This window comes from Stegostoma tigrinum, chromosome 31 (assembly GCF_030684315.1).
Source record: "Stegostoma tigrinum isolate sSteTig4 chromosome 31, sSteTig4.hap1, whole genome shotgun sequence".
Classification (NCBI taxonomy): domain Eukaryota; kingdom Metazoa; phylum Chordata; class Chondrichthyes; order Orectolobiformes; family Stegostomatidae; genus Stegostoma; species Stegostoma tigrinum.
Genome location: NC_081384.1, coordinates 9,743,593 through 9,771,340, shown reverse-complemented (window position 1 = coordinate 9,771,340; position 27,748 = coordinate 9,743,593). Strand labels below are relative to the sequence as shown.

The window sequence follows — 27,748 nt, the reverse complement described above, 5'->3', positions numbered from 1 at the left end:
TCCCCACAGCGGCTGCCAGACCTGCCTACTTTTTCCAGCAAATTCTGCTTTTGAAAAGAATAACAGATTTCGTTCCCCAAAGGGTACCAGATAGATTTTTTTAACGACAATAGACCATAGTTTCTTACTCACCATTACTGAGGCCAGTTTTTAATTCCAAATTTCTTAACTGCATTAAAATTCTATTGACTAGCACAGTCCATACTCATGAAACAAAAAATTAGGAGGAAGACTGGGCCATTTACATTATTCAGTCGGCTCCTTCATTCAAAATGATTACAATTGATCCTCTATTTCAATGTCATATTCCCACTCTTTCCCAATTCCCCTTGACACTTTTAGCCTCGGAAATTCATTTACCTTTTTCTTAAACATAGTCACCTGAAATGGACCATATAGGTTGGTGTTGTGTTAAAGCACTTCATGACGTGGTGAGAGAGAGGCTGCCAGTTTTTATACTTTGTCATTTTCATTTCAAGCAAGAGGACAAAATGATTTGCAAAAGCAGCAAGGCTGATGTGAGGAAAGGGTTTTTCAGGGAGTTCAGGTATTGAATGCACTGCTTGAAAGTGTCAGTGAGAAAGGCTCGGTCCGGCCATTCAAGGACGACATTGGGCAATTTTGTCGAATAAACATAATGTGCAAGTGTATGAGGGTGGATGGAGCAGAAAAATTGACATCACGTATTGATACTCATTAGCTGGTGCAGGCAGGCACGATGGGCTGAAATGAAAAAAACAGAAATTGCTGGAGCAACTCGGCAAATCTGGCAGTGTGTTCCGGTAGAAAAAAATCAGAGTCAAAGCAGAAATTGCTGGAAAAGCTCATCAGGTCTGGCAGCATCTTCGGGAGAGAAAATCAGAGTTAATATTTTGAGTCCAGTGACCCTTCTTCTGGACCAAGACCAGAAATTGATGAAAAATCTCAGCAGGTCTGGAAGCATGGGTGGAGAAATATGAGAGTTCGGGTTCAGCGACGGGCCGAACGGCCAGCAGCCTTCGGGCAGCCTGCGATTCCTCCTCCGAGGCGTTAGAGGGCGTGGCTGCACACTTAGTTTAGGCGGGGGGAAGGTGCGGAAGGGGCGGGAGCGCGGAGGCCGAGTTTTTTTTAACCGTTGTGCGAGGGCGAGCACGTCATGCGTCGCTCACGTCCCACCCAGCTCCCGCTTTACGCGCGCGCCCACGGCGATGCGCTCGCGCTCGCTCTCTTCCCCCTCCCCCTTGGCCGCCATTTTGTGGGACGTTGTTGTGTGAGCGAGCGAGTGAGGGACGGGGAGAAAATTTCCGGGTTTGTGGATGAGGGAAAAGTTGGCAGCGTCTTCGGCAATCGAGGAGTTTGGAGAGGAGACGGGCACCGGGTAGTGGCAGGCACCGATCGGGAAGCGACTTGAATCCCACCTCCCCGCGCACACTGTTCCCTCTCTCCCTCCTACAACAATATCCTTCACAAGCCCGAACCAACACCGGGGTATGTGACCGGCTGAGGGGAACAGAAAGGTAAGGCCAACCAGGAGGGGATGTGGAGCATGAAACACAGGCCCTGGACTCGGGGCCTAGCGCTAACGAGGTGGTGAATCCTTTAAGAGGGGGCGAGAAACCGCGTTACAGCTTTGACATTCCTTCAGAATTGAGGGGGAAAAAAGGAGGTGGCTAGTTTAAGAGAATAATAAACTCCCAAATCCAGGTGGGTGCTGCGGGTTGAATTCGGAGAGGAAAGGGATTTTGTTTTTGTTTCAGTCACCTGGGGATGGGGCCCGAGCAGGTCAGTGGCCTTAGGTTTGGGGTCACTGTCAGGCTCGGGCACAGTCACAGTGCCAGAGGGGGGGTCTGGAGAAGGCCCTCCTCCATATGGTAGGATTGGAGGGAATCAATCCAGAAAGTCGTGTGAGGGACCTCTTTTCTGATCTCTACTCTTCACAATTGGCTAAAGGACACTGTGGGATGAAGGCAGGGGAGTCACCAATGAGGCCTCGATTTCCCAAACCTACACTGTACCTACGAGGCATTTCGGGTGTAGACTTGCGGTTTTCGGTCTCACTTTGGTCAATCTGAGTTATTTGTGATAGGTTTGACTCGATTATTGTTGCTGTTCTAATTCAATGGGAGGCATTCAGTTTAGGGTGGAGGATTTCTCATAAAATCGGCTGCATTTTCCTTTAGACTTTTTGGCTTGATGGCACTCTTGACTTTGAAACTATTAGATCGTAATACTCAGTCCCTGCAATTATAACGTGTTGGCCGCCAGGTTTGTTCTTCCCTGCTGCTGCGTATTACTCGGAAAAGTGTGTATGTTTGACACTCCCAGATGGTATACACCTATATGGTTTGTTTTGAAATCTGGGAGTATGCACTAAAATGCCATCACTAGTTTTGTTTCCTCGGACATGTTAAAAGTCTCCTAAATGTTAACTTAAGAAGTTTGAAGTGTTCATTTGACTTTGATTGGAGTCTAAATTATTGGAGTGAAAGTTAGCTTATAAGCTAACAGGTTTTACAGAAAATGAACAATGGAATGACTTCATTAATGGCTATATAATTATCTATATTAATCAATCCTGTAAGGTACAGGTATTATAATTACATGCAAAATGGAGGTAAGGACAAACATGAATTGTGCTGCCGTACATCCTTAGATGAAACCTTTTCATCTGGCAGTTATCCAGCTTGTAAGTGGAAAACCCAGATGCTTCTGAAGATTTACGCATCACCACAATTAAACTAGCTGTGTCTTGAAAAGTGAAATTGTAAGGAGTGGTGTGTTGCACCATTCCAGTAGCAATAGCCGAGATGACCAAATGAGCAATGTATTGACATAAGAGAAGTCTCAGGCTCAGGAAAAAACCCTATGATCATCAAGTCTCTGCCAATCAAAAAACAAGCACCTCACTATTCTAATGCCACTTTCTAATATATTAAAGTAATTAGAGTACTTTGAAAGTTTTATTTCATGATGGACTGAATTGATCAGTAAAAATGAAAAATATTTCCAGTATAGATATCAGAAGAAAGCAAACTGTTGAAATTTCCTTCATTGAAAATGAAGGAAATAACACAGTATAACACAGCATTAACACAAAGATTAAAATTGGGAAGAGCAGCTATCCAAACAGAGATAAGTTAATCAAGATAGCATCTATTTATCTGATGTAAAGTTTGCATTCCCTTTCTTAAGGGTCAAAATGCACTAATCTATATCTAGAGGATTGTCACACAGGTTTGAGTTCGTGAAAGTTTAGAGACATCCAGTTGTCTGCAGAGATAGTCCTGCTGTTAAGGACCTCTGAATTTGTGAGATCTGTATGTTTCAGGTTTATCTGCAGCTTAAAAGGGTAACTGAATCTATTGCGACAGGTCTGCCCCTCTAAATTCCATTAATGTGTCAATAGGGTAGACAGTTTTCAATGTGCCATGAAATTTTGTGGGTCTGCCAGGCTCAGGTGTCTTAACCAGTAATAGAATAGAGTTTGTCAATTGGAAATGACTTGGTTCCAGGCATCTCAAAAAAAAATTGTCATCTTGAGGTTTAAGAGATCCTGCTTGCATTGTCTCTAGCCCTATCTCTCAGACAGTTGGAAACTAGACTGTCATCAGAAAACTACGAAACTTTTTCTGCACTTGCAGGCAGACAACAGCTAATAAGAATAGCTCATGGGCACTGTGGTGATTAGCACAATTTGCTAGGACATATGTATGTGTTGTTTTTATTTTATTTCAAACTGTATGACCATATATAATGCAGCAGCATGGCTGTGCCTGCCGGCTCTTCGGAAATAACTGCTTGACTTTATGCAATAATTTCAATAGGCACTGGATCCTCCGTCAGTGCTCATAACCAGTGTCCAGGACTGCCTTCCAGCAATTGTCATTTCAAGCCCGAGCAGATCCTCAATCTCTGTCTGGCATCACATATTTTGAATGTCTGCTTAAGTCTGATGAAAAGGGGCATGCCTGACGGTTTGTGCAGAGTCAAGATGTCTTGATCTCGATACTCAAGTCCAGTGTTGCGCATAGGCTTGTTGTCGACAGTTGTTTCATCCAAGTTATCATGTAAAGGACCTGGAGAGTGACATGCCTGAGGTGATCCTATCCCTGCGTTTCTCCACCATTTTGATCTTTCTGTCATGAACAAAGCTCAACTACAAACCTACTAATGTGCCAAAAACCTAAGCCTACATTCTGTTTGCTGAATTGCAAGAGACATGTACAACTAAAATACGCAGACTAAGATAACAGAATTGATGTGTTGAACTTGCTGGGATTCCAGTAACAATACTATAATTAGGTTAAGAATAGGAAATTCAACTAGATTTCCTCCCTCTGATAAATATCGCATGAGTTCTGTTTGTCAGGTGGTACATGTGTGGTAGTTGGATGAAATGGCCCAAGAACTCAGTGTCCTGACTCAAATATGAAAAATAGGTGATGAGATGAAGTACCCAGAAGATAAACAGCCTCATTTGGAACAGGAGATAAACCCTTATCAGGTACAGTAATTATGACTGAACCAGAGGGTCTGTGTAAAGTGATGATTGAAGCCTGGAGGAAATTAACTAATAAAAGTTAGGGTGCAGCTTCAGAAAGAATAGGAAATGATTTCATACATCACATTGAACTCTGTGGAGAGAAAAGGTGATCAGAAGCATTGTTGCGTAACATCTCTACCTGAACAAACTTGTCAAAACAATGTACATGCATTTTGATGCATGCATTATTTGAGTATTGAGAGCATTCTGGGAGTGTACGATTAATTCACTCCCTTGTTTATACAGCATGTGCTAGTCCTCTGCGATGACTTTGGCACTGCAGTGACATAACTTGCACAATTACTGAACGTTTGGACACTAGTGCTATATGCATACTATTATAAAAACTGGCAGACATTGGGCAAACAGTACTAATATACGTAATCTATGAATGCTATTGACACCAACTTCCTTGTGATCCACAAAACGGTTGAGAAGCCTGAAAACTATACTAAAGCTTCTGTGAGCTAAAGATTGAAAAAATTTTATTTGGTTTTCTCTACTGAAGATACTGACTTGTTCAGGAATCTCATTACATAGGTCAGCTGTCATTTATTAGTGTAAATGTTGGAAAATTATTTTAACATAGGGAGCTTCTCACCTGAGCCTGATCTTATTCTTCCTCAACATTCATATTTGCAGGCTGAGCTAGTAATCTGTAGCTGATATTATTTTCACTTCCCTAGCCTACAGGGCTGATTGCAATGACCATACGTGTCAGTACACTCCAACCAAGGTGAACTGTCTCAGACTGGGAATCACTACTAGAATTTGCAAGTTTGTGCATAGCCTTTCTACCTGCCAGCACGTTAAAGAAGTATTAGTTTCATGACAGAGCGGTTTTTCTTCACTCCATTTACAGATTGAGGAAGCTGAGTAAAGGTAAGCAACAGCCTTGAGAAAGTTTGGTGAGTTCTTTCTCGAATCCTAGAGGTAGCCATTTGAAGCATTTAAGATCATTTACCCTGCCCTTTTGCATTTGCGTGGTGACAATTTTATATCCCAGGTGAGGTAATGGAGCTGTGGAGCCTTTGCTTATATTAAAACTGAAACCAGTGAAAGTGAGGCTGGAGTGAGAAGGCGAACTTTAGGTTGCTGACGTCTGACAAAACGCAATCTCAATATGGAAACTCTGTTCATCTTGCATTAATGCCTAAGCACACTTCTCATTGAAAGCATGTTTAAGCCAAATTGAGTTTCGTGTGCTAGTGTTAAGTAAAGCTTGACTTAGCTTTCCTGGTTGAAGTTTATTTAAAATACTTAACATAACAACCACAGTTTGTAAACACAGAAGCTTTAACCAGTTAGTGGCTTTGCAAATATGAACAGAGAAAACTCATTGTTACTGGTCAAGAGTGAGCCAAGTTGTGTACTCTACATCATAGGAATTATTAATATTAAAGGAAGTAACTATATTGGCAATATACTATTTAGTGTCATAACCACTAGTACCGAGAGCAAGCTGGTGCTTCTTAGACTTTATCTTAATTAGCCAAATGCAGGACTGTATTAGTAATATTTCAGGCAATTGGTGAGTTAAAAGTACTTAGTCAAGGACTCCTCACTTGAATTTATTACGCACAAGGAGATTGCTGTTCTCAGTATCCTGTGTATTCTCAGAGAAGTAGCTACACTTTGTTTGAAGCTCAGCAGGTAAATGTGTTATGGAACTGAGACATATTCTCCAGGTTTGACTCCTGGATTCACTCAGGCTGGTACTCATCGAATTCCTACAGTGTGGGAACGGGCCATTCAGCCCAACAAGTCCACACCACCCCTCTGAAGAGCATCCGATGCAGATCCATTCCCCTACCCCTGCATTTCTCATGTCTAATCCACCTAACCTAAACATCCCTAGACACCACGGGCAATTAGCATGGCCAGTCTACCTATGCAGTATATTTTTGGACAGTGGGAGGAAATTGGAGCACCCAGAGGAAACCCACGCAGACACGGGACAATGTGCAAACTCCACACAGTTGCCTGGGGGTGGAATTGAACGTGAACCCCTGGAGCTGTGAGGCAGCAGTGCTAACCATTGAGCTGCTGTGCCAGTGGAAGTACTGTAGTAGACTGCAATACCTCCATGCTGAGACTGCAGGTTTAAATTTGTTCTTGTGCATTCTCCAGCAGTTATTCTACTATTTTACACTTATTTACTACATTGTTGTGTAGAACAGGCTTCTGCTTAGTAAACTTTTTAACTTATTAGAGTTAATAGGAACTGCAGATGCTGGAGAATCTGAGATAACAAGGTGTGGAGCTGGATGAACACAGCAGGCCAAGCAGCATCTTAGGAGCAGGAAAGCTGACATTTCGGGCCTCGACCCTTCATCAGAAATCAAAGCTTTTTAACTGTTGTGTGCTAAAATATGTTATACGTTCATATAGTGTATTACCAGTTATTGTAAGGGGAAGCCTAAGAAGATTGGTATGCTATTGAGTTTCTGTTAACACTCAATGCCACAAACTGGTGACCAGTAAATGCTCACGTTACTCAATATCCAATCTGAGATACATCAGGTAGTTGCTTAGGAGTCTGGAGATGAAAATTAGAGGATCAAGTAGTACCTGACACTTAGTTAAAACAGGCTTTAGGGTTATTGCTGACCTTTGAGTAGTCATGTGCACTTCCCTTGAGGCTGCAAAGTTAACAGGGCAGGTAAGTGAAGAGACGCAAACATATTTGCAGAAAACAAAGGAGGAAAACGGAAAAAGAAACGCAGTAGTGGGGCTGAGTGCCTTTTTTTGTCTCTGTGTCAAATTATCAGTACTTAATCGTGACATTCTGGCTTGTGTAGTTATCGATTTGCATCATTCTTCATATTTGATTCTCCTAACAGTCCTTGCTAAGCTTCTACTCTCCATAAACCTGAGGTCTTTCAAAACTCTATCAGCGTCCTAACTTACACCACATTCTATTCATCCATTGTCCCTGTGTTCATTGCCCTGTGCTGCCTCCCGATTAAACATGCCAGTGTTTATTCTTTGGCCTAAGGGGTCTTGTGGTACAGTGCTAGTGTTCCTACCTCTGGACCACAATGCCCAGCTCAGGTCCCAACTCAGGATGTGAAGCTGCAGAGACATGTCCAAACGAGTTGATTAAAATATATTATTTTTATTTGGCCCTGCTTGTTATGAGTTGCTATCCAGAGATGATATTAAGAGATACTTTGTACATATAACCATACCATAGCATGCATCTCTGCTTTCAAGGAAGGGAGGAATTCGGGATAATTCTTTGTGAAAAATGTGATTGCAAAGTAGAATGTTTAGGGGAGTGCAGTTATGGTGCAGTGGCTTCTTCAACCTTGTTTGCTGTTGACTGAGGACACTTGATGTGGTTTTCTCAATCATTATTTTTAAAATAACGTAATGACTATGTGATTACACTTAAGATTTTTGCTAGTTGCAAGCCTACACAACCTGGAAAGCTGCGCTGCCACATGTTTCCTATTGTACATGTAGACACAAATACCAGTGTGTAAGTTATTTGCTATTATAACCCATTTTCAAAAACAACTAGTTCTATTGGTTGTATTTGTATTGTACTTGTAGTAGATTGGTAGCTGTCTTTGTAAGTTCATCTATTGAATTAAGGTTCTTGCTTTAGTCAATAGTATTCTTGCTTTCAATGAAACTGGGAATTGAGGTGAAAATCAGAGGCAATGTGAAAATGGCGCTACAAATTTAAAACAGCAAGCTCAGTTATACTTGCAAATGGAAGTTCTGCGAAAGCATACTCTATGGACATAAAAGTACAGCCATAATGTAAATATCATAGCGTGATATCTTTCAAAAACATTTGAATAATTACATATCTATTGTAGCATCATCATTCCCATTTGACTGGAATCAACGAACTAGGGACTTATAATAAAGCTTGAAACATTCCTGATGAAATATCTTATTGTGCTTGTACCTACCGATTTAATTATTTTTAATCATCCATGCATCTCCCTTGCCTTATTTGACATGGCCTTAGTTTAAAAAAAAATCGTATGAATAGTATAAATTGAACACACGTTGGAACCAATTGGACACAATTTATACCTAAAATATATATTCAATATCAGACTGGGGATGAAAATTAAATGTATTTAACTGATCATTGAAATACATGGTTCACTTACAATGCACACATTCAGTGTTTATACATAAAATGGGAGTACTTTCAATTCCTAACTTTTCTGTCTTGGGAGATGAAATTTCATTTTGTGTTTGGGTCTGCGGGTAATGGATACTCAGTATGTTATATTGCAGTAATATCAAACTATTGATACAGTGATAAAGGGAAAGCTCAGGGGACTTAAGTGATAACTTGTCTATATCGTAATAAGCTGTTATTTTGAAATATGCTCAGTGTGTATGTTTTGGGTAACACAAACTCACTGGGATTTGTCTTTACCCAGTTTTTTTCCTTAACTCCAAGATTTTCGTTCATGCTGGCCACAGGTGCCTCTAATGACATACATTCTGTGATCAACAGTGGAATGTTGGGTGGTTCTTGTTTATATGCTCTGTGTTTCGATTGTAGAAATTTATGGAATGGTTTGAAACAGCAATATCATAACTTAGTTTTCATAATACAGGAATAGAACTTTCCTATTTTTTCTTGGTTCCTCTTGCAACTTGTATTCATGTGATCTCGCGGCTCTCAAACCCATTCACGACACACACCAAGTTGTTTCTTGATCTGAAGGATCATTTTTATACTAGTACAATTTTAAATTATGCTAAGCTGACCAGTTTAAATGAAAATGAATGGATCAGCAATTTGAGATCATTAATCCTCTCAAGTGTGGATTTGTTGTAGGATTACAAAAGCATCGGTAGTTGGATTAGCCAATTTTATTATACCCCTTTGAACAATGGAGTGTGAAAATGTATTGTTCCATTGTGGTTTATACCAACCTGACGTAGACATAAGTGATGGAAATGTTCAGAATTTCTTTAATAATTTTTGCGTAGTTGCCATGACTTGATGAGCAAAGACAGTGCTTGGTATGTTAAACTCATAGTAAAAATGTTTCCAAATTTTTACTCAGTTGACTGTGCAATGGAAAATGGGGACAGTATATGCGCAATTCAGTAGTTGTGAAACCGTAAACATGAATAAACGTTGCAATGTATATACATGCTTTGTAAGGCTCACCAAGATCACTTTCTAATAAGATATTATTAGTCACCAGACACTGAGGTCTCATTGCAAAACTTTGAGGCCATCTGCAGTAACATCCACTTCACCTACTTCAAGCATCTGAGAGAAATTGCACCTTAGTCACTCTGGTTTGTCTTTATGCTGATGTGTATATTTGAGATACTGTAGAATGTAATCTTTTTACAATCCTATTCTAAAATAAATGCAGATCATAGTAGAGCAGCACCAAAGCTGACTAAAATGCTCAAGTAAAGTATTTTCACAATTATGTGCAGTCAGGTGTGCAATGCCTTAGAACCTAAAATGCACAGTTTTGGGACAGTGAATTGTAGCTTCATGGCAGTGACCCCCAATCTTTAAATTGTGTTATTATTAGATACATGGAATGGGGAGACCAGGTTATTCTGGGGTACCTTCTAGTGATCAACAGTGGAATAATAATGTTGGATGCCTCTATGAGAGTGCATGGTGTCTAAACAAAAAGACCGTGCACTATTGACGTGCAGTAGGATGATTCAAAGCTTTTCTCACAAAAAGTCATTTATGTATAAAGCATATCAGGTGTCCAGGGTTACAAATGCTGCATTATTCTTTCCTCTACGTTAACTTCATGAATCAAAAACTGAAAATTGATGTTGAAGTCCAGAAGTAGAGAGCCAGTTTCAAAATCCTGGTTTGAAGAATAACATTATGCTTGTTTATTGGTTTCTCTAAAGATCAAGTACATTTAAAATGGTAACCAAATGTGAACCAAGAAAGGTTCAAGACTAAGGTCTGATCTGTTGTACCTGGAACGGTGGTTAGATGTGTGATATTTTCCAAAGCTGTGAGAAAAAATTATTTTTATGTTGGGTCAGACAGTCAGGAGCACCTGATTTTATTGTGCCTTAAAATCTGGCTCCTTTCTGCTCTGTTTTTACTTTATTATGCCCACTTGCAATTTGTCATTTTCTTTAGGATAAATAGGGACTAGAATGTGGAATCAGAGACGAGGACTAAAACTGCTGTCAGACTGCAGGAGTTATGGAAGAGCTGTCACCGTGAAAATCCTGTAACTGAAGGATGAAATAATTTGTAATAAAAGTCATGATTGATAGTTATTAGATGTTGTGAAATAATGTGTGACAGTTGTGCAGGATCTGTCGGAGTAGGAGTGAGACTGACCAAGATCATTTTACAAAGAAACTTGTCATCCACTGTCAGGAGAACTTCAGTGTTATCAGCGTGGGCTGGATTTGACTGCAGATCCCAAAAGTGAAAGGCATTTTATAAGCTACTAAACCACGTAGTCCTCTGAAGTGATGTTTGCTCATTCATTCATTCACAATGAGAAATCCCACGTGGCATTTTTGACTTCTTTTGGATGCAGGAAAAGATTGTCATCTTAAAAACGTAAAACTTGGTGATTATTTCATGCTACAGTGATGTTATCTCATTTGGCAAATTCTGCTTTACCTGGGAATAAAACGAAAGCTCCTGGTTTTACCTGTGACGTTCACTTTATTAGAAGCTTTACTTACATTACCTTGGACATGATTATGTATGAACAACTTAGGAAATGATTGCTTTGACTCAGCAGCTGAATTACCTGTTAAAGTTCAAGTGCCACTCCTCTCTGCTTGGAATAACACATCTCATATTGTGCCATATGATTGGGAAGCTGTTACGTACATTTATATTGCATGTTGAGTGTCAGTACTTTGACACTGTTGCTAAACTAAGAGTATAATGGCAGAGTCAGGGCCAACCTGCAAGGAATAATCTTTCATTAGTTCACTTTGGCATTACTGGATTCTAATCTGGTACAGTGTCCAATTTGGTTTTGTACTGCTTGTGTCAGAGACATTGCAACAACAAGCATGATTGATTTTATTGAAACTGTATTAGTCTGCATTATATTTACACTATTCTACATTAAGGAAGGCACCCTTGAAGTCAAGATTAGAAAGTAAAAATCCTGTTGGTTTTAATGACAACACACACAAAAATGTCAGTGTCACAATTCTTCATGTTGTCGGAATCAGTTGGGTATTTGAGTAAAGCAAAACATATGGATTACTTTTGGGGTGTGTGGGGCAAGATGGCAGCAGGGTAAGTCGCTCCATTCTGAGCTCCACTCTTTGCCAGTTCCCTTTCCTTTTCCTTTTCGTTTTTGCTTCTCTGTCCCCTCTGTAGTAATTCTATCCCCACCCCCTCCCTCCTGCCCCTTTTAACTAACTACCTACCTAAGAAATTGGGATGCAACCGGGAATGGCATGACGGGAATTGAATGCATGGGCTATGTCCTGCAGTGACGGCAGATCGAGCGTGGGCTGGAGCGACGTCAGCAGTGAGAGCAGGCCAGTGAGGCAGTGGTGGCGACAATGGGACAGTGAGGCAGTAGCGGTCAGCAGCTGAGAGCAGGCCTATAAGGCGGTGACGGCAGCCTAGTGATTAGAGCGCTACCTGCAGCATTGTAAAGATCTGGACTGTTTTTTTCTTGCTTACCGTTTGGCCCTGTTAAATCTTTTAATTCCGGTTTTTGTAACCACGCGGGCATCAGTGAATGGCAACTTTGTGCAGTTTTTGCTGCACTTATGTATTTCTACACTTAGGTGTATTTATCTGTCACATATACTATCAAAAAAAACTTAAAGCAAAATACTGCAGACGTTGGAAATATCCTGTTCTGTTGGCATCTGTAGAAAGAGAAAGACAGAATCAGCATCTCTATATAATGATTTGAAAAGTCATTGACCTGAAAAGTTAACTATTTCTCACTGCACAGATCGATCAGGCCTGATGAGTATTTCTTGCGTTTTCCAAAATTAGTTGTTTTGCACCATTTAAAGTATCCATATTTTAGATGGGAATTTATAGTGCCAAAAATGGGAGCTTTTTGCTTTTCTAAACAGGCTGAGAAATTCAGAGATTTGTGAACTGGCATGATGGCCCTGGTTTGCAATATAGTATAATAGTGGATCACTTCAACTGTTTTTAAAATTTCAGACAGCCTTAATTTTCTTTTTGTCTTTGCTCTTATGTCAGTTAGTAACCCTGCTGTAAAACTTAAAAATTATAAAATTTCAGGGGGATATTAATTCACTAACTTGGGGTTTTTAAAAATATTGTCAGTTTGGTGCCCCTCCAAATTTCAGTTCTCCCCTGAAAGTAGTTACTCACGTAGCTGTTTAGACATACTAATGTCGGTTGCCCTCTGCTACCTCTCACATTTGGGTTTTGACAGTGAATGTCAGCAGACCATTTCATCGTGGAGGAAGAGACAGATGCGGTGCATCCAAAACTTGCTTTGGTTATTCTCAATCAGCATTCATACCTGTAATTTTAAACATGATAGCAGTCAAGAGTGGGAACCTTGGCAGATCTTGTTTTCATTTCACTGGCTTAAAAAACATGGTCACCATGTGGTGTAGCAGTTGAAATTGGCTATTTTAGCACTTACTGCCTTAAATATGCAACTTCCTCTATCTGTGTTTTACTTTACACAGTGACATCATTATTGTGGAAGCCACAACAACATGGTGTTTTTGTTTCACGTTATGGTAAAGACCAGAAGTATGGTATTTGGCGCATTGAGTGTGAAGTTGGTTTTTCCAAGATTAATTCAATTAATCCAACTGCCCCTCTTTCCCCATACCCCTGTAGTTTATTCTCTTTCAAGAATTTTTCTAATACCCCTTGGAAGGCTATTAAATAAGTATCCACCAACCTGTTACGTGGTGTGTTCCAAATTCTAATAACTTGTGTATTTAAAAAAAATCCCTCTTGTCATTTCTAATTCTTTTACCAATCACTTGAAATCTATGCCATCTGGTATTGACCTTTTAAATCATTGGAAACAATTTTTCTTTATTTAGTCTGTTTAAACCCAACATAGTTTTAAGTAGTCCTCTTGGACTAGCCTACTTTTAAGGAAAGCAACTGCTTTTCTAGACTTGTACCAGAGATAATGGAAAATGCAGATTCTGGAGAATCCGAGATAACAAAGTGTGGAGCGGGATGAACGCAGCAGGCCCAGCAGAAGATGCTGCCTGGCCTGCTGTGTTCATCCAGCTCTACACTTTATTATCTCTGCTTTTCTAGACTACTCACTTAGTTGTAAACTTTTATATCTGGAACCATTGCAGTGATCTCCTGCACAGCTTCTCCAAAGTTTTAATGTCTTTCCAAAAATGTACAATTCTTTACTTGATTATAATCATTCTTTAGAATTGCCAGTCTGATCGTAACATAAAAATGCAAGGAATAATTTTCCATGTTCACAAGGGTTTGTATAGCAGGCTCAACATTCACCCAATTTGTTAATGACTTGGAAGATCTGATAGCTATTTTTCTGCAACATAAGGATAGGTGGCATTTTAAGTCTCGTAGATAAGGAGAAACAGAAAATGTGAATTAGCAAGATGGTGACAAATAGAACCTTGTATAGCAAATGTGAGACAACTTACTTTGAACCAAAAGTGGTAATATTATACCCATTTAGAAAGGGCTTTGTTCTATCAGGATTTTTCATCCAAAGAGGGTGATCTTGGGTTTATCTATATCAAATTGCATTTAGACGGCATGGTGGCTCAGTGGTTAGCACTGCAGCCTCACAGCGCCAGGGACCTGGGTTTGATTCCAGCCTTGGGCGACTGTCTGTGTGGAGTTTGCACATTCTCCCCGTGTCTGCGTGGGTTTCCTCTGGGTGCTCCAGTTTCCTCCCACAGTCCAAAGATGTGCAGGAGAGGTGGATTGGCCATGCTAAATTACCCATAGTGTTCAGGGATGTGTAGATTAGGTGGGTTACAGGGGGAAATTGGTCTGGATGGGATGCGCCAAGGGGAGGTGTGGACTTGTTGGGCCGAAGGGCCTGTGTCCACACTGTAGGGAATCTAATCTACCAGAGTTTTGCATGTTCAGTTGATCTATCAATGTTACTTTAGTTCTAAAGAGACTGGAGAGCCTGGGTCTTTAAAATGTTATGATAAGGAAAAATATCCCTATAGAGGGCTAGAATAAAAGGATGTCAAAGTTGCATTTCAGATGTATTAAAACCTATCTAGACTGCACTTGGAATATGTGAACAATTCTGGCCAGCATTTCATATGGTCTTGGAAGTGTACAGTTTAGGTTTACCAGGATTGTACATAACGTTTCAAGGTTAAATTATGAGACACTGCAAAATCACAGTTGTATTCCCTGGAATTTAGAAAGTTCAAGGGTGAGAAAGGTCCATAGGCATTTCTGTCCAGTTACTTACATAACTTGCAGGGAACCACTATGCTTTAAGCATTGGGTAAAGCAAGGTTGACTTCAATGAATAACCTCAGCGTACATAATTTACAGCATATTCCAGTCGCAGCAACACAGAAAATCGAAGCCAGAGTAGCCCATTTGGCACCTTTGAGTCTGCTGTGCCATTCATTGATCATGGCTAAGCATTCAGCTCTGTAGCCTGTTCCTGCTTTTCCCCCATATCTTTTGATCTCTTTAGGCTCAAGTCGTATAGCCAACTCTTGAAATTGTACAATGTTTTGGCTTCAGCTGCCTTCTTGGTACCAAATTTCAGAGGCTTATCATTGTCTTAGTGAAGAAATGATTTACCTTGTATCTTTAGACTGTGACCCATGGCTGTGGACTTTTACAGGACCATCCTTCCTCTATCTACCTAATCTAGTCCTGTTAACTTATAGCTTTCGGTGAGATTCCCCATCATTCGTCTGAACTTCAATGAATATAATTATAACCGATTCAAATGTCTTTTCATACGTCAGTCCCGCCTTCCCAGGAATCAGTCTGGTACACCTTCGCTCGCTCTGTAACAGATGTGGAGGTTCCAGTGTTGGGCTGGGGTGGTTGAGGTCAGACATCACATGACACCCGGTTCTAGTCCAAGAACAAGAAACTGGAGAAACTTGGCATCACCACCAGCAATAACCAAGTCTCCCAGTTAGCACATTTGAAAGCAGTACTACCATGGGAAAGTCCATTGCCAATTTATCTGACCATGCCCTTCAACTGGAAGAGATCGAAGTTCTCAGCTGAGGACTCAAATTTCTGCCCCAACGTCAAAAGGAACTGCATTGGTTTCGTGACAGACGTGGAGGAATTCATTAGATGAATGACACTCCAGGATTTTCTCCAAGATGTCAGCAGCGAGCCCAGTGAGACAACCAACAAACAGTATCAGTCAACAGAGAGATCCATGGGGGAGCAGACAAAGGAGGAGATGAATTGGACCCCACCAGAGGGCTGTTGCCTGGAGCTTAACATGCATGATCAAGCCGCCAGAGAATGCGTGAACGCAAGGTAGTGCAAAATATCATCCAGCCGCAACGCAATGCCATCCGTGCCCTCCAGAACAATCGCAACATTGTCTGCAGTTTGATGACAAAGGAGGAGCGGTCGTCACACAGAATGGAATGGACAAATGCGAGGAGGTGTACCAACAGCCAAACAACCCGGAACACTACAGACAACAACTTGCTGATCCAACCAAAGAACACACCTGCCACCTGAACTGACTGGTCAAGACTTCTGATCCAGTACTTCGGAGCACCCTGCACACTCATTCCGCATACTTCCCACGTAGGGGACTTGTAATGCCTTCTAATACACAAAGCCAACACACCTGGTCATCCCATTGTATCAGACAATGAGACCCGGTGTGAGAACCTCTCTGGCTATGTCGAGGGTATCTTGAAACCTATTGTACAGGTTTTTCTGTCACAACACTACGGATTTCTTACAGAAACTCAGCACCCATGGACCACTTGAACCAGGAAAATCCCTCTGCACAATGGACGTTTCGGCATTCTGCACCAGAGTCCCCCACAATGACGGCATTGCTGAAACGGCCTCAGTACTCAATATCACCAACTGCCAATTACCAGACACCGTCCTACAACTCATCTGCTTCATCCTCAACCACAACGTCTTTACTTTTGACAGCCAGTTCTTCAGCCAGACATATGGACCAGCCATGGGGACCAGATTTGCTCCCTAGTATGCCAGCCTTTTTGTGCACAGTTTCGAACAGGACTCCTTTGCTGCACTGAACCGCTGAACAGTGCTATACACCAGATACATTCATGACATTTTCTTCCTCTGGACTCAAGGCAAGGAATCACTGAAACAACTACATAGGGATATCAGCAAGTTTCACCCCACCATCAGATTCACTATAGACTACTCTTTTAAAATCCGTATTATTCTTGGACACACACATCTCCGTCTTGGACGGACACTTCAATACTTCACTCTGCAAGATAGCCTCATGATACTGCACTTCTCTAGCTTCTATCCTAAACAGCCATCCTCTGTGGAGAAACACTACATGTATACAGGCTTCCTCCTGATGAGGAGGAACAAGACAGATGCCTGAAAGTGTTGAAGGATGTCCTCATAGAACTGGGTATGATGCTCAAGTCATCTATTGCTAATTCCAACATGTCACGGTGAAAAACCATAGCGACCGCCTCAGAAGACAAACAGGATATGTCTGATAGAGATAATAAAATGTGAGGCTGGATGAACACAGCAGGCCAAGCAGCATCTCAGGAGCACAAAAGCTGACGTTTCGGGCCTAGACCCTTCATCAGAGAGGGGGATGGGGGGAGGGAACTGGAATAAATAGGGAGAGAGGGGGAGGCGGACCGAAGATGGAGAGTAAAGAAGATAGGTGGAGAGGGTGTAGGTGGGGAGGTAGGGAGGGGATAGGTCAGTCCAGGGAAGACGGACAGGTCAAGGAGGTGGGATGAGGTTAGTAGGTAGCTGGGGGTGCGGCTTGGGGTGGGAGGAAGGGATGGGTGAGAGGAAGAACCGGTTAGGGAGGCAGAGACAGGTTGGACTGGTTTTGGGATGCAGTGGGTGGGGGGGAAGAGCTGGGCTGGTTGTGTGGTGCAGTGGGGGGAGGGGATGAACTGGGCTGGTTGAGGGATGCAGTGGGGGAAGGGGAGATTTTGAAACTGGTGAAGTCCACATTGATACCATATGGCTGCAGGGTTCCCAGGCGGAATATGAGTTGCTGTTCCTGCAACCTTCGGGTGGCATCATTGTGGCAGTGCAGGAGGCCCATGATGGACATGTCATCAAGAGAATGGGAGGGGGAGTGGAAATGGTTTGCGACTGGGATGTGCAGTTGTTTGTTGCGAACTGAGCGGAGGTGTTCTGCAAAGCGGTCCCCAAGCCTCCGCTTGGTTTCCCCAATGTAGAGAAAGCCGCACCGGGTACAGTGGATGCAGTATACCACATTGGCAGATGTGCAGGTGAACCTCTGCTTAATGTGGAATGTCATCTTGGGGCCTGGGATGGGGGTGAGGGAGGAGGTGTGGGGACAAGTGTAGCATTTCCTGCGGTTGCAGGGGAAGGTGCCGGGTGTGGTGGGGTTGGAGGGCAGTGTGGAGCGAACAAGGGAGTCACGGAGAGAGTGTGTGTGGAGCGAACAAGGGAGTCACGGAGAGAGTGTGTGTGACTCCCTTGTTCGCTCCACACTGCCCTCCAACCCCACCACACCCGGCACCTTCCCCTGCAACCGCAGGAAATGCTACACTTGTCCCCACACCTCCTCCCTCACCCCCATCCCAGGCCCCAAGATGACATTCCACATTAAGCAGAGGTTCACCTGCACATCTGCCAATGTGGTATACTGCATCCACTGTACCCGGTGCGGCTTTCTCTACATTGGGGAAACCAAGCGGAGGCTTGGGGACCGCTTTGCAGAACACCTCCGCTCAGTTCGCAACAAACAACTGCACCTCCCAGTCGCAAACCATTTCCACTCCCCCTCCCATTCTCTTGATGACATGTCCATCATGGGCCTCCTGCACTGCCACAATGATGCCACCCGAAGGTTGCAGGAACAGCAACTCATATTCCGCCTGGGAACCCTGCAGCCATATGGTATCAATGTGGACTTCACCAGTTTCAAAATCTCCCCTTCCCCCACTGCATCCCTCAACCAGCCCAGTTCATCCCCTCCCCCCACTGCACCACACAACCAGCCCAGCTCTTCCCCCCCACCCACTGCATCCCAAAACCAGTCCAACCTGTCTCTGCCTCCCGAACCGGTTCTTCCTCTCACCCATCCCTTCCTCCCACCCCAAGCCGCACCCCCAGCTACCTACTAACCTCATCCCACCTCCTTGACCTGTCCGTCTTCCCTGGACTGACCTATCCCCTCCCTACCTCCCCACCTACACCCTCTCCACCTATCTTCTTTACTCTCCATCTTCGGTCCGCCTCCCCCTCTCTCCCTATTTATTCCAGTTCCCTCCCCCCATCCCCCTCTCTGATGAAGGGTCTAGGCCCGAAACGTCAGCTTTTGTGCTCCTGAGATGCTGCTTGGCCTGCTGTGTTCATCCAGCCTCACATTTTATTATCTTGGAATCTCCAGCATCTGCAGTTCCCATTATCTCTGATACTATGTCTGATAGAGTACTCTTTGTCGTCTGTTACTTCCTGGGAGTGGAGAGGCTGTGCCATGTTCTTCGCAGCCTTCAGCACATTATCGATGACGATGAGCACATTGCCAAGCTCTTTCCCACGCCTCCACTTCTCACCTTCAAACAAACACCAGGCCTTGAACAGACTGTTATTTGCAGCAATCTACCCAGCAATCAGGATAACAGCAGCCACAACACTCTACAACCCTGTTATGGCAACCTCTGGAAGACAAGCCAAATCTTCGACATGAACACTACTGTCACATGTGGGAACACCGCCTACTACATGCATGGCTGATACTTGGCCAACAGTGTCTATCTCATATGCTGCAAGCAAGGATGCCCTGACGAATGATATATTGATGAAACTATGCTTACGCTATGATAACTGATGAATGGACACCACGCAACAATCGCCAGACAGGGATGTTCCCTCCCAGTTACGGAACTCTTCAGCAGTCAGGGACATTCGGCCTTGGACCTTCGGGTTAACACCCTCCAAGGTGAACTTCAGGGTGCACAACAACACAGTTGGTGAGCAGAGGCTGATAGCCAAATTTAATACATACGAGCATGGCCTCAACCAGGATCCTGGGTCCATGTCACACCACTGGTGACCTCACCGCACAATGCACAGTCAATGTCTGTCTGTCTGTCCCTCCCCCTCCCTCCCCCTCCCCCTCTCTCTTTCACTCTCACACGCCAAGCACTCAGGCTTTGTTCCCTCCCACATGTGCACTCTGTCTCCTGGACCACACTTACTCACTCGCGTGCGCTCTCTCGCTCTGTCATCTTTTACTCTCACACATGCACACCTGTGAATCTATGTATTGTTAGATGCATTTAATTTTGTTCAAAAAGCACATAATTTATAGGCGGTCAGTCAATGTGGCGTTTTACAATATTCCTCCTTTAGAAATAAAACCAATCTGACACCAAACCGAATCTCAGACAGATTCTAAAAAGGCCTCGCACCTAACATGCATTGTCTGACCTAAAATGTCACCTCTTCTTTCCACTGATAAAACATTTAGTTCTCTCCGGACAGGAGAATTTGGGTATTTACATTTATATGTATTAATCAATTAAAACCTTCTTTCTGATTAAAGATTTAACAGCATCTTAGGTTTGTTTAGAACATCCTCCTCAGTGGTGTGAGTCTTTGATCTTTTACTTATAAATTCTGTGTCTGATACTACCCCTCTCACTAACACGTGAAGAAGAAGCAAAACTCAAATTTTGTGTTTTCAAATAAACCTGTTGGACTATAACCTGATGTCATGTGATTTCTAACTCTATAAAAGCAAGACATCCTTCCTTAGAAGGACCAGAAATTCTGTCAGTATTTCAGTTGTGGTGATGCCAAGGTCCTGTATGATTGTAGCAAGACATCTCTGCTCAAATCCTCTCACTATAAAGGCCAAAATACCATTTACGATCTTTGCCTGTTGAACCTGTATGCTTGTCTTCCGTGCCTGGCGTATGACACCCAGGTCTTGTTTCACACTCCCCTCTCTCAATTTACCCACTCAGATATAATCTGCCTTCCTATTTTTGCTACCAAAATGGATAACCTCACATTTTTCCACATTATACTGCATCTGGCATGTATTTGCCAACTCAGTCAGTGTCCAAATCTCACTGAAGCATCTCTGCTTCCTTTTCAAAGGACCACCTTACCACCCAGCTTTGTGTCATTTGCAAAGTTGGAGATATTACGTTTAGTTTTATCATCCAGATCTTTAATCTTTGTGACCAACTGGATTCCTAGCCCTGATCCCTACAGTACCACGCTAGCCACTGCCTGCCATTTAGGAAAAGGCTCATTTAGTTCTATTCCTTGATTCCTGCCTGCCTACAAGTTTTCTGCCCATCTCCACATACAACACCCAGTCCCATGCACTTCAGTTTTACACACCAGTCTCTCAGTGGAACTTTGTCAAAAGCCTTTAGTCCAAATAAATCACATCCACATGATCCCCTTAATTATTTCTACTAGTTACATTCTGGAAGAATTCCTGGAAATGTATTAAGAATGATTTCCCTTTCCTAAATCTATGCTGACTATCTGATCCTACCACTGTCTTCTAAATGCTCAGCTACTAATTCTTTTACAATGGGCTATAGCATTTTCTCCACTACTGACATCAGGCTGATTGGTCTAGATTCCTAGTTTTCTGTAGTGCGTGGGGTTATATTAGCAACCCTTCAGTTTGTAGAACTGTTTCAGAGTCTGTAGAATCTTGGAAGGTGACCACCAATACATCAGCTGATTTTAGGGTCTAGGGATTTCTAGGCCTTCGGTCTCTTCAAGTTCTTCAATACTATTTCTGTACTAACACTGACTTTCTTCCATGCATCCCTATATCTAAACACGGTGTTTCCCAACATTTCCGGTATGTTATTTATATTTGTCTATGTGAACATAGAGCCACAGTTGAATTTAATTGGTTAGTCATCCAACTAATTGAGCTAATGAACCTCCAAAATAGAGCGTTGTTAGAGAAACTATTTCCTCTGGAGAGGCTACAATGGGGGATTGTCATCCAAAATCAGAGCCACACATTTTGGGCTGAAATTAGGAAATGCTTTTACTCAAGATTTGTAGAAATTTAGAAGAAGTAATTAACATTTGATTCATTTGATAATTTTGAATGACTGATTTTTGCACTCTGAAGGTATGAAGGAGTATGGGGCAAAAATGACTAGGTGGAGTTACTTCACTGATCAGCCATGATCTCTGATGTTCAGAACAGGTTTGAGGGGTTAACTTGTGTCAACTTGTTTCTCTGAGGAAATGAGCTCCAAAAGAGCACACTGCAACTGCAGAGGGGCATAAGTCAACATACGTTAGAGGGGGAAATGATCCCTTCTAGAACGATAGTATTGTGGACAAACACTAAAGGAGCAGACAACTGGGAAATACAGGCTGAAATTTTGGCTATATTAAACCCTCGATAAATCTTAGGAGTTTACCGGGCTATGGTTTTGGGACAGAAATGCCTGTTTTTTTTAGATTAGATTCCCTACAGTGTGGAAACAGGCCATTCGGCCCACTTTTCTCTTTAGTTTATGCAATGCTGCAGTTAGCCCTCGAGTTGTCAAACTTAGTTGGATCGGCAGTGTTCCAGTTTTATTTAACAGTTTCTATGTAATTATTTTGTGCCTCAGTGCAGTGACATGTTTGTTATTATTTTTGCACCTCTCTGGAGCAGTGGGACTTGACCCTGAGTTCCTGGTCCAGAGGTAGGGTCACTACTACAGCTGCACAAGAGCCTAAAATAGTTTAAATCAACCTGTTTGAATATCTTGTGGTACAGTTGGTGCAGTAGAGATTTGAACCCAAGAGGGAGAGTACCACTGCACCAGAAGAGCCATCAAAGCACGAGGAATTAGCCCTCGCTGTCATGTGTATGGTGTAACAGTAGCACGGTTAATTATTAAGGTAACAAGGTGTAGAACTGGATGAACACAGCAGGCCAAGCAGCATCAGAGGAGCAGGAAAGCTGACGTTTTGGGCTTAGACGCTTAATTATCAATGATTTGTAAGAAACTAACAAATGACATCGAGAAATTAGCTGTTTTCTTTGGTGGGTCTTTGGCTTCAAATGGAACAGAGGTACAGGAATTGGATTGTGAGATCAACTGTAGATTGAACAAGCAGGGCTAGGTAAGTAGTGGAAATAAAATGGTATTGTGTTTTATTATTTGGAATCCCATTTAATTGGCCATTCTGTCTATATGTGTGACTGGCAGCCAGTCTTTGGATAATATTGATAAGGCTGGTCCTTTGCACTGCCAGCATTTGGAATGGACCAGTTCCAATACTAATTAATTAATAAACAGTCAATAAATATTAATTAATCATGATAGTAATTGGGGCAACTCCAGCCTCTTCTATTGAAGCCAATTGTAATAGCCTAAACACATCAGTTAATTCGCAAAGCCATGCAGGTAAGCACAAACACTTCCAGTTTGGCTAGTTTGATTGCAATACTGATTTTTGCTAATTCACTAGGGGAACTGTAAAGAACAATTTTATAAGCTTGTAAACATAACAATTAAATGAGTACAGGATTTAAATTTTCTTGCCCATATCCTGGAACTACATCCTATTAATCAGTACCTGAAAATCCTTTGCTGACCGATATTTTGTTGATGAATGTTTTGTTTCATTCATATTGTATCCCTTTTGTTAATTTGGCACTTTTAAACTGAACATCTTACATATGGTTTCACTCTATCGCTGAATAAAACTGCAGGGCCTACCAATTTGGATGTGGAAAATTTTGCATCATATGTTTTCACCTTGCTTACCTTCTTTCCCTGCTCCGACAAATTACCAAGTTTGTACTAGGTTTTGCATATGCTTGCAGTAACAGATTGTCATCCCTTTTAAATAAATAGCAATGTGTAGTAGCACCTTGAATGCTTCTGAAATTGTAGTTCCTTATTTTAGTGTTGTTATCTTAGCACTTGTATCTTACTTTGCTTGTAGGATCCGCAAATGAAGGAAAAATAAAGGAAACAGGTTTTAAAAGGTACTGTTAAAGTAAATAGTATTACTAAATGCCATTTAGAAAACTTAGGATTTAAACAGATTCTTGTATTGAGATGCGGAACTAAATAATATTCTAAATATTACAAGTGGAATTAATCTTTGCAAATGGATCTTTCTGGTCTTGATTTGTGGTTTGTGATGAAACATTTGGTATTTTGTGTTACTTCTGATGATTTTGTTAGATCTCATTCCACCCAGTAAATGGACAGATAAAATATTGTCAGTTTGATGGCAGAGTGGCAGTGTGCTTACCTCTGGGTTGAAGTGCCATCTGCCTCCAGTTGTGTTATAACATATCCAAATGGGTTGGTTAAAAATATATATATAAAGAATTTGAAATGCTAGTTGCAGTATACACTCTGAGTGGCTGTTCATAAGGTGATAGAATAGGACTGGAGAAGTGAGATGATCTGCCCCTTGAGTTCAGTGAACTGCAGAGTTTGGGATTATCTTTCACTCCAGCTATTTCCTGTGCTGTCTGCAGACAAACTAGCTTGCTTTCAGACAAACTCCATGGAGAATTCCAACATTCCAGTCCCTGCTTCAGATTTTTTTTGACGTTGGTAAATGCTGGGTCCACCTTAGCTCTCAACTTAGATGTAATAAATGTCTTGCTTAATTTTAGCACTCCCGCCTTAATAAAATCCACTTTGCTCGTTAAAATTTTTTTATCATTAATGTAAAATGCCTTGCGTTGGCATGTTTCAACTTTGGGAAGTTTTAGATCTAGCCTGGGGCACAAAATATGTTGAGAGTATGAGGCCAAGCAGCATTCCATAACTCCAGATCTGACAAGATGCTGCACTTTTAGTTCTGCAGAGTAAGGAAATCGGTAAGGTGTGTAAACACAAGCTCCAACCAGCTTCAGATCAGAGGGCGTGATTTTTGCTGCTAAAAAGATTTAACTTGATGGTGGAAGGAGGGGTGTACAGGAAAACGTATTGTAAAGCGACAGTAAAAATGCTAAAAGAACAAATTAACTTAGGAAAACAAATAGAAATTTAAACAGTAGAACTGAAGCATATTTGCAAGCCTGTTTCACTAAATTACCTGAGGTACTGAACATTGGAATAACATTTTACAAAAAGGACCATGAAGCCCATTTGGATTCATGCCACCTGTCTAAGCGTGACCTGCTTTCCATTCCCTCACCATTGCTCAATACCTTGAAGAAAAAAAAAGTTCTTATAAAATACATTATGCGTAGTGCTTCCTGTCCATTTTCCAGAGCATTCCGCATTATTGCAAATATTCTTACATTTTTTGATTAATATTTTATATTTGTTGACATTTACTTACAAAATTACTAAGCAGCACTAGTTCTCCCAATGTACGTATAATTTTGAATACTTCCATGAGATTCCTTTAAATGGATTGGTTTCACAATTAGTTCATTCCCTTTTGGCTTGGTGCACAGCAAGCAGAGTGGATTGAGACAGATGCAGTACCAAGTGAACAACAGCATTCTTTTAGAAACCAAAATCATTGAGAATTTTGCTTCATCCTGGTATTTTGTTTTGTGATGATAGCAACTGCTGGACCAGGGTGAAAAAAGGCTGCATAAGGCCAGAAAGTACTGAGGTGAGAATTTTTTGAAAGTAAAAAGAGGCAAGAGCAGTGGCTCGATAGTTTAAATGATGAAAGCATTGAGGAGGTTAGGAATTGTTCAGGTATTACGGTAAAGGTTGCGCAATGATCTGCGTTAGTAGAGGATCACTGAGTGCTTTGCCAAATTGCAACAGGATCAGAAACTGAATTTTTTGTGCCTCCCTAACCAATGGGTGTTCGTTTAATACCCAAAATTAAATGACCATTTATCTGACTGGGATTTCTCTTGATCATGGATGATCTGTAAATTGTCCCAGGCTTGTGATCTTAGTGAATTGAATACTTTTATTTTGACAGTTTAGCTCTACTGTCTTCATATGTCAGATTAGTTGATATTAATCACTACGAAATGTTCTTCCTGTTTAAAATATTACTAAGCTAATCTCTGTTTTATCTACACTGTAAAGAATTGACTGTAGTAGCCCAACTAAAATTCTTAAGGCGCTATTTAGATAGGATCAACCTTGAATATCTGGCTCTAACTGTTATCTGGAGAAGTCAGCAATTATTACATTTAATGGACCCCTCTATATTAATTTTATATATCAATTTAATAGATATTATGTATTTGCTAAATGATTGCCTGTCTTATGTTTCCTTTTCGTGGTATCTTATAAATAATTCAGATATTGAGACTTGTAGCTCTGGAAGTGGTGTTGCTGACAAGACAAGAATTTATGCCTGACTTGTCTTCCCTTAAGTAGGTGCTGGTGCACTTTAAGTACTGGTGCTCTTCCCACAATGCTGTTAAGTAGGGAGTTGATGTTGGGAAGATAAAGGAATAGCAAGCCATGTCGAAGTTGGGGTGCTTTGTGATTTTGGTGGCGGTTAGAGGGAGCCATGGATTTTGAAGGTAAATTCCAGAAAAGTCTTGACTTTGGAAAAAGAGAGAGGGCGGCACGTGGCTCAGTGGTTAGCAGTGCAGCCTCACAGCACCAGGGACCCGGGTTCGATTCCAGCCTTGGGTAACTGTCTGTGCAGAGTTTGCACATTCTCCCCGTGTCTGCATGGGTTTCCTCCAGGTGCTCCGGTTTCCTCCCACAGTCCAAAGATGTGCAGACTAGGTGGATCGGCCATGCTAAACTGCCCGTAGTGTTCAGGGGTGTGTGGGTTATAGGGGGATGGGTCTGGGTGGGATGCTGTAAGGGGCAGTGTGGACTTGTTGAACTGAAGGGCCTTTTTCTATACTGTAGGGAATCTTTAAAAAAATTGAGGTATACACACTATTGTATACCATATAATGCCATTGGAAGAGAGATGGATTTTTTTTTCACTGGTAGAGCAACTGTTAGCTGAGCAGGTTGCTTTTCCTGCGCTTTTGTTAGTTAACTAAGCTCATTTTACTTTTTTAAAGTTTTAGAGTATATTTTTCTTTCATTCTCTTCCTCATTTGCATGTTTTACATGAGTTTTAAATATCATATTGTTGACTCAGCACAGTTAATGTTGACTTTTTCATTTAAGACAAGTTCAATCAGCTCAAATATCAGTTTGTAAGAAACAAAATCAGAAATTGCTGGAAAAGCTCAGCATACCTGGCAGCATTTATGGAGAGCAAAGTTAATGTTTAAAGTCCAGTGACCCTTCTTCAGATTTCTGATTTCCAGCATCTAGTTATTTTGGTTTCTTTTTCTGTTATTAATGCATGTAATTTGAGATTATGGTTTAAATTTGGTGCTTAATTCAACGATTTAATCCTTTATGAACTAGGGGCAATTTATAAAAAGAGGAAAATTCGTGGTAGCAGATTTATTCTGTGCAATAATGCAGTCTGTGCATCAGAACTAGCTGGAAGGTTTTTATTATATCAAAATGAGAGTACTGCAGAAAATACGATGCGATTATTCTAGGTTTTCCATAAGGATTATATTTTGGACATGAGTTTTAGATCAGATTTTATCATGTACTTTTCACTTCCTGCTTTCCTTCTGTTATATTTACAGTCTTGTGCTGAAGGAAAGATCTCTTTGAAATTTTACCTGTTGTACTTGGTGTTGTAACTTTTAAATTAGCTTACATTTGTACAAAATGAGTTGAAAAGTCTGTTTTCTAATGCTTTGAATTTTGATATCTCTTCATCTACTAAGAAATATCAGCCTGGTTTTATGCAAACCTTCATAATGATTTGACAAGTGTGACTGCAAGAGAATCCAATTCTATCCTTGCTAAATATCCTGGACTGAATCATTTTAGTAGAAAAAACAATTAATAACTTGCTAATATTTTCCCTCAAACTGGAAATTGAACCTTAACGCAGTATTCTGCTGTCCTGGATCAAGACTTGTCTAAGAAGTTTAACTTACTGGGCGAACTGGCTGAGAGGAGCACAAATATTGAGTTTTATTTTCTTTTACATAGCTTTTCTCAAGTTTTCACTCCCTATTTGCATGGACTCCATGGCAATAAGATGACACGAGTGTTGATGAAGGCAACACCTTCATACGATGGTTTTGCTTTCTTCAAAACTAAAAT

At 41.4% G+C, this 27,748-nt stretch overlaps 1 protein-coding gene across 3 annotated transcripts in view; it reads left to right on the top strand.

Annotated features, from left to right (window-relative positions):
• The first annotated feature begins 1,210 nt into the window (after positions 1-1,210).
• Positions 1,211-27,748, top strand: part of wipf2b (WAS/WASL interacting protein family, member 2b) — a 55,141-nt gene continuing 28,603 nt past the window's right edge. For 2 of the 3 annotated variants that reach the window (XM_048560497.2, XM_048560500.2), the window contains exon 1: positions 1,211-1,496. The gene's annotated coding sequence lies outside the window, so the exon portion shown is untranslated. Of the gene's footprint in view, positions 1,497-5,208; positions 5,405-27,748 lie in introns of all 3 variants that reach the window. The other variant, XM_048560498.2, reaches the window with a different exon arrangement.